Source organism: Ostrinia nubilalis, chromosome 2 (genome assembly GCF_963855985.1).
Source record: "Ostrinia nubilalis chromosome 2, ilOstNubi1.1, whole genome shotgun sequence".
NCBI classification, from domain to species: Eukaryota; Metazoa; Arthropoda; class Insecta; order Lepidoptera; family Crambidae; genus Ostrinia; species Ostrinia nubilalis.
Genome location: NC_087089.1, coordinates 3,514,813 through 3,527,453, shown reverse-complemented (window position 1 = coordinate 3,527,453; position 12,641 = coordinate 3,514,813). Strand labels below are relative to the sequence as shown.

Genomic DNA, 12,641 nt, shown 5'->3' with positions numbered 1-12,641 from the left:
GAGATCGAAGATAACTTATTCTAGCGCTTCCTATTTGTTTGCTAAACTTTGTGCAACTTTTATTCATAGTCCTCAATTTCTTCACTCCTTCAAGGTTTCATCATTTCTTTAAAGTAAGAACTCTGGCCAAAAAATAGCATTTCGTGATTCGGAGATCAGTTTAGCTCTAGGTTCTAACGGTGCTGCGGCTTATAAAGATTGACACCGGGATTGTGTTGTTAGTTGTTGACCTTAAACGTCTTATTCTACATGATAGATCAAAAAAGATCTTATTAATACAGCACGCCTGATTCTGTAAACATGACCTTTTTAAAATTGATATAAATAATACTATTGGCCTAGACTTTATCGATATTATTCATCAAGTGTTTCCCTGAAGTTTGAAAGAACTGCGGTTTAATTAAAGGTTGCAAGAATCAAACTAAACACAATATTTAACAGTCCAATTTGGCAACATCATTTCGCCTCAGGCAAACGTGACGTCAACAGCAAGAATTAACTGATCCACGTTTCGTTTGCCTCACGAAATAAAAAACAAATACCTAGTTAATTACAGCTTATAAGGGACTACAAACGGATCAGACTGATCTCGTCGCTTGCTCGTGAGTCTCGCGACATTGGCGCCTGATGAGCTGGAGTCTCAGTTGAGGCGGATTACTTACGCTAAATATCTACCTACTCTCAACGATGCGACCATCCAGACGATACAAATAAATTACCAAATGCAAATGGAGAATTTGGCGTACCAATTCCCCAAACACGAAGGCTTGGAGATTAGGGAGTCCTGGTTCCAATTTTGTCCTTTACTCGCCTTTTTTGACATCCACGGGATGTGGGAGTAGACCGTGGTGAGCTTCCAGCAGAGTAGAATACTAACCTTTAATACACCGACCAAAATGAGTAAACGAATTGAAATAGAAGTTTACTAAAGATTTACCTAACTAAACTTACCTACAGGTCTTCCATTTGTTAACATTCCGAGAATAATATTAATATGAAATACACACTGAAATACCCACGAGAGTGATATTTAGCAATAGCAACACATGAATTATTTACATTTCTCGCAACTACAGGAAAATCACTTGTTTTCACGTAATACTCATTTAACTGGAATAAAATTATCTAAAACCGCGTTTACGTATTGTATTGTAGGTACCTACTACTTATTTTGTGTCAAATTTTGATATGGTATTTCCATTGGTGGATGCTGCTTTTCCCTATCTATTAACCACTAATGTGGGTAGACTAAAGTTACCTTTTCCTTTAACATTATCGACATCACTGTAAATTATAACTTTATTAGGTATTTTATTATTGGAGTTTCCCGCTCTCACTCCGACCGCAGCCTTGATCTTGTTTCACGTCTAACTAAATGTCAGCCACAAGATAACTGATAGCGTGTCACACTCATTAGAATAACAAAATAAAACGAACCCGATGGGCACATAATAGACCGTGAACTCATTATGCAAAACACCATTCTTGAGTTTACGAATTTTAAAGAAGACGGTTACATTTTAAATTCAAACAGGCATTTGATAGAACGCTCGCGGTAGATCTAAATAATTGCTAAATTCGTATTGGTTTCGCGAATATTAAGGTGCGCATAATTTCGAATGATAATGACTGCTTGACACACTATCTTCTGGCTTGTAACACTAGTAGCCAATTGGGTATTCATGGAATATTGTAAAAAGAGGTTGAATTTCACTCGTATTTTGCATTTCAATACAGTTGGTAGTGTTTCCTAAATGTCTAGACGAAACCAATTTTATAGCGTTTTTAGGTATTATGCGCACATAAATACTATAGTTGTATGTTGGCGGCGTGCTCAGATGCCCTCAATGTGCGAGGGGGTTTGCCGCGAAGATCGGCTACGTAAGCCATCTTTGGGCATACCAGCGCCGCCAAGACAGCTAGGAGTCGGAGTGGTCGCCATGGCCGAAATCGCTCGAATGGATCATTTATTCATTATCACTATAGTTACCCTGGTGTTATGATTTGGTTCCAAATCCGCCTCTATAAATAAATAGTATAGGTATGTCATTGAGAACGTTATCAATTAGCTACTAACACCCACAAATCATTATCGATGATATCTTTTGTTATATGATATCGGATTTACCGGGCTGCAGATAGAAATGAAAGGCTCAAAAATGCATGGAATGAGGCGGGGCAGGTAGAAACCTACCCAACTGGTTTACGTTTGCTCTTTTTTTCTGGGGACCCCTAATTTATAAGTTAAAAGGACAACTTTTATTGCCCGGGGTGTATTGACTTAATAGAAAGTTGACATGCGTATTTCACACATTGTTAATATCGAGGAATCAGTCATTGGTTTTGGGGAATTTTGTGTTGTAACTTTGATTTTTTATCCTCTATTTGTATGCATGTCTCTGCCTGTTTAGTCTGTTTATTATTTACTACGCCTTATACTATTGACTAAAGTGTTCTTAATTAATTTCTTCGTCTTCATTATCAGCTGTATCATAATCCCAATTAGTAATTTTAACAACAACCACTCATTTTATACAATATCCTTTTCGTTAAACCGCACTCTGTAAGTTTCTGCAGGTGCGTGTATAATACTTAATTGGCAATTAACAGTTCCATAATAGCAATTTACTATCACACAACACTGCACATTTTGTATAACAACAAATCAGAACGTGATTAGCTGATAAGCTGGTCGTGACCGGCCCATTCGCTACCAAGGTCCGGCCATTTGGTCAGAAATTGACAATTGTCTATCAGGATACTATGTCCAAGGATATCCACTGCATTCTGTTCTCTTCGTGTAGCTCGTGACCTAGGCATTTGGGCAGCAAGTGATATTGACATTCGTAATATCATTCCAACTGTCAAATAATAAAAGAGCTTTGAAGAGTTCAAGTGGATTCATTTGAATACAAAATTGTATGTGCATTAGCGCCTGCCTACGACTTGTTTTGATATAAGATTATGAGGAACTATGCCAAATATGGGTTGTAAGGTTCATTTGGTTTCACAAAGGAGTACTTATTTTGTTTTACTATAACAATGGGTAATGGGTATACTTTGATTGATGTTCTTATGTTTTCTTATTTTATTGTCATTGTCTATGTATCTTTTTATAGACTTTAAATTGAAATAAATAATGCAAATCGTCAAACTTTCAAAACATTTAGAAGACCAACGAAAAAAAGTTTTCATTGGTCCACAATGCGCGCAAAATCCACATTCTTCATAAGATTCTATGAATATTAAACAAATCGTTTTCAAGAACACCAGAGAGCAGTACAATCTAGCAGTGGATTTAAAAGAACATTAGTCCAAAGTCTGGCATAACCCCACATGATATTACAAAGCTACCATTATAAAAGATCTTGTAATGGCTTCATTTCAAGTAACATCACATCACACAAATCATAGCGACAAGTGAGGGGTCTCTTAGCGTTTTTGCGACATTTTTTTCCTTTTGCAGATAAGAATCTACAATGCAGACCGCACACATTGTGGCATTCCAAGACGTATGGGCTCGTACGTTAAGTGAAAATACAAATTCTTAGCTTTTTTATAATGTTTTGTATGGGGCATTATGAGTAAGGTAATCTTCATCTACATAACACACACTGCTCGAAACCAAGACAATGTGATTACTAAAATTTAATTAAAAATATCCATGTCACAAAGTTTAATATTCAACGCAAAGATATCATGATTAATCACTTCAATAATAATAAAATCAGTGGGGTTTTGGAAATGCGTGTAGGTATGAATTGTTAGAGTCAACAATTATCTTCAGGAGCAACATTACCAAGTTAGGCATAGATTCTCTACCCTGTTACGAGTATCCTTCGATAAAGAAATCATATTTTAGTTTACATAAATTAACTTTCCTTTACAAACACATTCTGCTACCGTTACCATAACAGAATGCTCGTAAAACCCGACCTCCACACACGGCACTTATCGCTTGATATGATAAGCCAGATGTGGGCTGATAGTGGGAGTGGTTGCCAAGGTAGGCGTTATTGCACTCAAATTCCATCGGAATGTGGTCCTATGAGCTGGGCAGTCATGCGGAACTTTGGCCAAAGCGCTGTGACGAGTGGGCATTGGATCTAACTTTTTGCCGCCAAAGTGTGCTGGAGCGCGGGAAGTTTTATTTTTAATCTGTCTTTGGGCATTGACGCATGTCATTGACTCGGTAATTCCTTCGCGTGGAATACTAGGCTGTATGATTAAGTGCATGTGCACACTGCCTTCTGGAGGAAATTAAAAAAAAGGCAGCACAAGCAAAAAACTATTGCTAGAGTGCGGTCTACATAAAACATCTCATCAATTACAAGTAACTTTGCTTTGTTTATAATAAAGACAAAATTATAATAAAAATAGATGATTAAAATTTGTATAGTAACACTAACACATTATCTACAGCCGGAGAAAAAAATATCGTTTAGAAAAATGTGCACGACAAAAACCAGCTGTAGGTAACCAAAGCTAAACCATGGACTAATGAAGAATGAAACGACTAATGAATAATTTAATTGAATAAGACTCAATTCAATTCAGTCTACTAATAACTCCGTGAGAAAAAGTAACTTTCCATCATGATTAGTCACATTGAGCTTTCAGATCTTTTACAGTGTCTAGGCACCTAACTAAGGTAAACGGCTACTAGTTCGTGATAGTACGTAAGTTCGTAAGTTTTTTTTCTAGCTCAAATAATAAGCAAATGGAATATTATTTATAAAAATTCTTCATTACTACAAAAACTCTATTATTTAAGCTATCTAAAAAACCAAGTACCAACATTGTGGCGCCAAAAATGAGAGCAATACGAAGCTTCAAACTCTCAGAGAGCCAAAAACAGCCGTGCGGCTTGCAAAGGTTGCTCTCACCGTAAGGTTAGCGCTCCAACTTCTTAAGCTTATAAAAAGGCGAAGGAACGTCCATTTAAATATAACTTGTAACAGTGGTTTCCTGAGTTCGTTGACAATTGATTTGGCTTAGAAAAAAGTTATATGAAAACGTAGAATTCCTTTAAAATTGCGATTAATTGACTCACGAAATAGCGTACATATTATTTTTCGGGTGTCCCCTATTTCGTGATACTACCGATTCAAGGATATTATGGATAACATTTTGATGGTTGGTTTTTAAATAATTATTTATAATAATTTAAATGTAATTTATGAAAAAAATAATGCATTTATTTAAATATCTCATGACCTAAATTCGGTATATGTTTCGTTCACTAGAATTAATATGACACGAGTTTGAAGTTCACATATATGACCAATTTTAAGATAAATTAGCTTAAGTAGTACCAGCATAATTTTGGTTTTATTTCGATTTGTTTTATTTATCTTTGTTTATTTGTATTGTATATGGGATAGATAATAGTTAATTGACACATTTTGACTATAATCCATGAATTTTACTTGGGGAATTTGGAATAATCAGTATCACGAAACAAGGAACCGTATTATTGTTACTTTTTTCCAAGTTCGTGATATATAAATGTATGGTGTTAGATACTTTTATGACACACACCATCAAAGAAATCGACATATTTTTTAGTTTTTAATACTTACCTACCTAAGAAATTAATTAATTACTTACTTTTTATTATGAGTCATTGGCGTATCTGGGGTTATTGTCGGGGGGGGGGGGGGGGGGGGGGGGCTACCCTCACTTGAAACAGCTCCAGGGGTGGGGAGAAGGAGGGGGGGTTACAAATTAAAATTTTATGAGTACGAAGGGGGGGGGGGGGTAAGTCCCCCCCACATTTCTAATGGTTAATATAAATATTTTCACGTATCGCTAGAAATAACAAATCTAAATTTTATGGGTACGAGGGGGGGGGGTTAAGTCTCCCCCCCTACATTTCTAATGGTTATATAAATATTTTCGCATATTGTTAGAATTAACAAATTAAAATATTATACTAGACTCACATTATTTCTTATGAATATCAGGTAAGTAATATCGTCAATTTCACATAATTATTTTATTCTAAATTTTTATTATCGTTTTTAAATTTATTAAACCCTTAATCATTATTAAAATATCCTAACTGTATGCATAAAACCTTATCCCGAAATAAGGGACATGAGTTCACGAACTTGGAAACAGAGCAAAATTTTGTCACGAAACAGGATCCAAACAAGAGGTCCGCAGAACAATTAATATAAAAAAAAGTTCAAACTATATAACTATAAATTATGTATTAACTTACTGTCAAAAGACCAAAGTTTAGCATACAAAAGCTTTCATACTGATATCATGCTTGGTTATTTTTAAATAAAATGTTAAAGTCGTAAGAGCCTTAATATACCGAAGTAGGGGGCACTTACCTTAGGTCTTCTAAAGAAAGTGAGAATTCCACAAAAATGTGGCTTTCTACACATACAATAAACACTTATATATCCAGTTTTAAAAAGATAATTCAATTTAGTGAATAGAGTTATTTTCTCTACAGCTTCCTTTATGAAATTTATTGATAGTGAAATTTACAAAATATTAAGTGGTATGAAGAGTGAAAATGAATCAAAATTGGCTAAGTAGGTACCTAACTACAAAGAATAAAATTGATGATGAGTAGGTACAATGAATCAATGAAAATGTTTAATAATAACAAATTAAAGAATTAACAGCACCTTTTGTAAGAATTCCCTTATTCGATTAAATTTCAAATAAACGAAATAAAAGCGAACATTTTTGAAAAAAATATACGGACAATGTGTTGACGATACGCTTAAATGTTCTTATGAATTCCATGAAATTACAAGACAAGCAAGCAAGTGAGTCTTACAATCGTTTCGCATCAAGACTTTTGATAAAACACGTTCTTCTTAATCGAGATTTAGTTTTTTATTTCAATCTACATGCACCGGGTGGGGTTTTTAAGTCATCAATGTAACGTCGGCGGCGAGTGCGTGTAATATAATAAGCCAATTAATGTTTACGATCGAAAATTAGATATCGCGGAAACTGCTGAGATTTTTTATCTGGCAACACCTGACCTTATGGCTTGGTCGTTGACCCGAGAGAGCTTTGGGCCTATGTTGCGCTTGCGTTGCGACTCGCAGACCGAACGGCGCTGCGTCACGCTCTGTGGATTCGTAAGAATTATCTGTGGTAGAGAAGGCATTGCTTTCCGACGTACGATTTTAAATAGATTCGAATCGAATTGATGTGCATAAAATTACAAACGTATCTTTTTAACAATTCCTCCCTTATGTATTAATAAGCAATTTAAAAAGGTGAAAGAGCAAATTAAACGCTCTCTCTCTTGAGTAATCAGATAAAAACTGTATTTTTACATCAGTCTCTTTGGGTAATGCTACTTCCCGAATCCATTGTACTCATCGCACATAATAAATCGATTACAAAAATATGTTTTGGTTGAACCAAGAAATCGATTCTGCGATCTCAGATCGCCATGCCTGCTCTGTCTGAGATCACTAGAAAAATAACAAGGATTAACTCAAGCATAAAATTGTACTTAATTGTTCGCATGTCTGCAAGTTCAGCCAGCCTTCTAGATGCAGAGTTTTATCTCGACATGCTTTATGGCAGGCATTTATAACGTACGCTTTTAAGTTAATGTTCTGAATTATGAGAGTTTTTTGGTGATCTTTTGCTAAAATGTACGAAAATGTGATGATCATAAGGTCGAGCATACTGGTATTCGGCAGATTTATGTTTATGTAGGCACTTTTGCTACCTTTATAGAACGTTTAATAAAATTGTCCTTTGAAATTGCTCATCATGGAATCTTTTTAGTATTTTAAGTGCAAATAGTATGAACATTCTTTTTTGTTTTCAAAAAGGAGGAAAAATATCATTCTGTATTAAATTATACGACTACCAGAATCAAAAATCAGTTAGATTAGTTACCTAACAAAATCCCTAGCAATTCAATAAACATACAGACTCCACGTAAGACAACTCTTAAAAAAAATCATGACATCTAGCATTCCCAGATGCCATCTTGTCAAATGGATAGAAAAACCTGTGGGTCTAGTCAAAATGCCATGGCAAACCAATGGGAAGTTTTCACTAATGTCAGTCGCCGCGTCACCAGTGATTCGATTCGATCGGAAAATGGCAGCCAAAATGCACATTGAACCACCAACGACGCGGCGATATAAAAGTTCATTCAAAATCGAATAAAAGTTAAAAAATGTCTATGACTTTGCGATTGTTTTTACTTTTTCTAGCTTTTTTTTTTAAATTAGTGTCTTCCTTCTTTCTACTCTCTGTTTACGTCTATGCTTCGCTGTCAAACTAGCTGTCAAAACGACATCGCGATACGGATTTATCAAAACAGCCTTAGGGTGGGTTGCACCATCTTAGTTTAACTTTGACAAATGTCTAAAATCTGTCAAACTCCATACAAAAAACACCGGTTAACGTCATAGTTACGTTTAAAGTTAGGTGGTGCAACTCACCCTATTGGTTTTCGATCGAATCCAAGCTTATCACCGGGGTTTTAGTAATCGCAATGAAAATGGCGGGTGTTGCGATTCGATTCGATTTTGATTGAGTCTTAAATGCATGTTGGCTAAGCCTTTGTATGGAAAATTTCAATCCAGTCTTTCGATTATCGATAGGTAGGGCTTTGCGATTCGATTTTTTGCCGTTTGACTAAGCCTTTTTTGTTATCGACCTCTTTTGCGATTTGTTTATTTGTTTGCGACTGGTTTGCGATGGGTTTGCGATTTTAAAGTGCGTTTTGACTAGACCCACTGAATTCTCCTATTATTTTACAACGTGTGACCAATCGCAACAATCAAGACAATTAAGAAAGCTTAATACATTCAATTGTACAGTTTTCCAGAATCGGCAATTCCATAGGGGAGATGGGCCCAAAGCGGGTAACTTAAGGTTTGTGTCAATAAAAAAGACGTTACTGCAGTTGCAAAGTTATATATTTTTAATAATTCGTACAAGTATGTATTAAACTTTGTAATAAAAACTAAAAATCACTTCTCTTGTAACAAATCACTTCAAAAATTTAAGAACTAATCAGTCGGTCATTTTACCCGGTTTGCCCGCAGGGGGTGCCCAAAGCGGGTATGGCCCCTGGTTCAAAACGGGTCGAGACTGGGCAAGGCGAGTTACTGACGTTGGCTTTGGCTTTCTTAATGTTAGTTGGGGATATCTCTTTTCAAAGGCTTTACACCAATCTTCTCCAGCAGTTTGACTTTTGAAAGGGTGCGGAATTCTATTGCTCTCTGCATATTGATATACGTGAGATAAAAATCCGATTTTGTCAGACCAAAAAAAAGATTATCCATGTGAAACAAGACTTCTATCAATTCAGATTCTTGTTCAGCCAAAACAACAAAAATTACCTATGAAACTACCATTTTTGTATCCATATATAATTAGAATAAGAATAAAAAGCGGTTACCCGTTTTACCCATACCCGCTTTGCCCAAAAGATACTTTTTCACGTTTTGTAAAATAATCTCAAAATCTTTATCAGAAATGTTGCTCAAACAATAAGAATTCTACGCTGTTTTAATGCAGAATAATACACAAGTAACAGATTCAACACAACTTTAAACAGAATGAAGTAAATTCATATTCACATATCTTGATATTTTTTAGTGAAACAGGCAAATAAAAACATTCGCGTCTCGGAGCTCCGCCGCGCGTCGCCGATGTTTCGGCCAAACTGATTCGTGTCGAAACGAGTTCGGGCGTTGCCACGAAACGCACACATGTGCACAAATGGCTTGTATACGTGAATAACGAAGGCTACCCGCTTTGGGCGGTATACCCGCTTTGGGCTCACCTCCCCTACCACTGTTAGCTAAAATTTGTGTTTCATCAATAATTTTCGCGTGGTGAATAGTCATTACTTGTGCGTGTGGTCACACCTGATTGCTTTTGTGCACCAAGAAGTTGCAACCTCAGTATGCCTCAGTGGAGGAAGCTTATGTGTCTTTCTTTAACGGTACGGCAGTTGGTATTTAGGACATGCAAATAATATAATGCCATCAGTATGATCAGGTGTTCTTCAATTGGGTCTGATACGTTTGTCATTGTTTCTCAATGATGCGTTTGTTTTGTTTTTCATTTGGTTTCCTTTATTTTTCTTGTATTTTAGTCAACGTTTTTCATTTGTTTTCCTCAACTCCGTCATTTGTTTAATTTACATTCAGAAGACAATTCGTTTTTTTTTTTCAATGTACTCGTAGATTTTCTACAGTTTAGCAAATCAGAAGAAGATAGATGTGTCGTAGAATACCTATTCATTAATTTCATTTTTGAAATCATTACTAATGGATACGATTTTCTAATAACTTTCTATTACATAAAAAGCCTTTTAGATCGCTATTATAGTAGCCAAATCACTATTAAATTCATCAAAACAAAATCAAAAAACTTGTTCGCCGCCTTTGAAACAGACGGAATTGATTGGTTTTCGTCGGTTTTCCGAAATATGAATTTTACAATCTTTAACGTAATAAACGTCGAGATATAGATCTGTTCCTTTGCTAATTCAATCGTTGGGCGAAATCGGACATCAATATTCATCAAAATCAACGTTAATATCCTGTTTTGTAAGACATCATATCGTTTATCTATTGGGGCATATATTTCCTGTTTTTTGCTGACTTCACACTTATAATTATCCCAGCATTGCGTGTCTATTGCTTTCCTGAAAAGAAAGTGGGATATTATCATACTTATTTATAGCAAAGAACGCCGAGGGGCGAGCTAGTTTGTGATTGGTTATGTGGTGTGGTGTCGTGTGGAACTGGAAGTGACCATTAACTGCAGAAGTGACCATGTGAAGTGGATAATGTAGTGACGTTTAAATCTGAAAGATGTGCGGTGCGTGTAACTTCTTTTATTTCTGATAGTAACTTACAAAGTGGGTAATTAACAAAGAAATACTAGTTTTTTATTGTAGTGATTAAACTGCTTGTTAAGTGTATAATGTAGAGTAGCATGCGAAATTATTATGACGTTTATAAACTTATTTAACTGTAAAGTAAAATAACGTTATTATGTGACTATACAGTCCTATTTTAGCTAGTTTTGACTATCTTGAACAAGATTGTCGACAAAAAACAAAACGTTTTGTTCTAAAAAACAAATAATGTCGATTTAAACAATTGAGCGCTAATAACATTTTTATTTGTCACTAGCTGACCCGGCGAACTTCGTACCGCCTTAGCGTAGAGATTTTCTTTATATTTTTTTCCGTAAAAACCTTGTACAAAGTATTAGAAAACTACAAAAAAAAAATCAGCCGAATCGGTCAAGCCGTTTTCATGTTATGTCGTGACAACGGAAAACGGGTTTCATTTTTATATATATAGATATTAATTATTACATATTTGTGAAAATAAACCAAATATCGCATGATTATGATGACAGCTGTTGTCTACAACATATTTAAACAATTATGTACACAAAGACCAAGTTCAATTCTTTATTATAATATAACTTTTAAAATGTTATATGAATAACAAAAACTTTGCTTTAAAAACACGTCTACAAATTGACACTGCTTTTTCACATTCTTAATTACTGTATCTCCCACACTGCTAAACTGTTAATTATAGGGTTGCCATTATTTGAAAAAGTGCATAAAGTTCATTTTTACGTCATATTCTGAGTAAGTTGGCTTTTCTAAAGCAGTTTACACGTCCCAATTTATCATTTAAGCGTTATACTTTCTCCCGATGTGTGCATTAGTGTGTTTTCTAGATATCATAAATTCTGAACATTATTCAATATTAATACTATGTAGTTTTTTTATTCTGTATTTGATTTGGGGCTTTTATCCACATGGATATGTATTATGGAATTTGTGGACTTCGTGCATCCGATTATTATAGTCATCAACATCACACCAGAATTTCCCATTATATCTGACCAGGGTGGAGAGTTCGAATCCTCCATTTGCCTTTGCCTCTGGTATAGCGTCTTCTGCAGCTGCTACTACCAAAATGACCTGATGGTGATGTTTTGTATGTGACACCTTTGAATGAAATCAACAAACGTTGGCAACCCTGCGCAAACCTTTACAACCTCATGTGTTTCGTGTGCTTTCGCAACAGTTTTTCTCATAGCACACCACGTCTTTGTTCGCTTTCCTTTGTTCGGTTGAAGGACGCCTCTATCTTTGTTCGTGTATAATGCAGTTGGTTGCAGCAACCTCAGTGTTGTCTTTTTGGCAAGCTTTTATTCTTCTTCTTTGTTGAATTCTACGTGGTTAGTATTGAGTTCTACATGGTCAGTATTGAGTTCTACATGGTCAGTATTGAGTTTTAAATGGTCAGTATTAAGTTCTACGTGGTCAAGTGGTTAACACTTTCATGGACAGTAACTATGTATCATTCATAACAATTAAACTTCTATTGTGTCTGGATTACTGTCCGGGAAAGTGTTAAGAGATGGGCTCTCTACCTGATGGTCCTGGACTCTTACTGTCCCTGGACGATATTATACTTCCAACTTCTCGTATATTCTTCTGATTTTTGTTGCAAAACAGTAAGCGATCCCCGGGACTACTCAATCTTAACTGGTTGGGTTTCATTTCATTGGAGGCTAAGTTGTAAATCCTGGATGCAGGAGTTGCAGTGGTGGGATTATTGTCACGTGTCACTGGACTAAGTATAGAC

At 35.6% G+C, this 12,641-nt stretch overlaps 1 protein-coding gene across 4 annotated transcripts in view; it reads left to right on the top strand.

Annotated features, from left to right (window-relative positions):
* Window positions 1-12,641, top strand: part of LOC135079857 (general transcriptional corepressor trfA-like) — a 67,096-nt gene that overhangs the window by 12,631 nt on the left and 41,824 nt on the right. Inside the window, exon 1 of one of the 4 annotated variants that reach the window (XM_063974489.1) lies at window positions 10,743-10,837. The exons of 1 other annotated variant lie outside the window; for it this stretch is intronic. The gene's annotated coding sequence lies outside the window, so the exon portion shown is untranslated. Of the gene's footprint in view, window positions 1-10,742; window positions 10,883-12,641 lie in introns of those variants that run through there. 2 more of the 4 variants (XM_063974498.1, XM_063974481.1) reach the window with 2 other exon arrangements.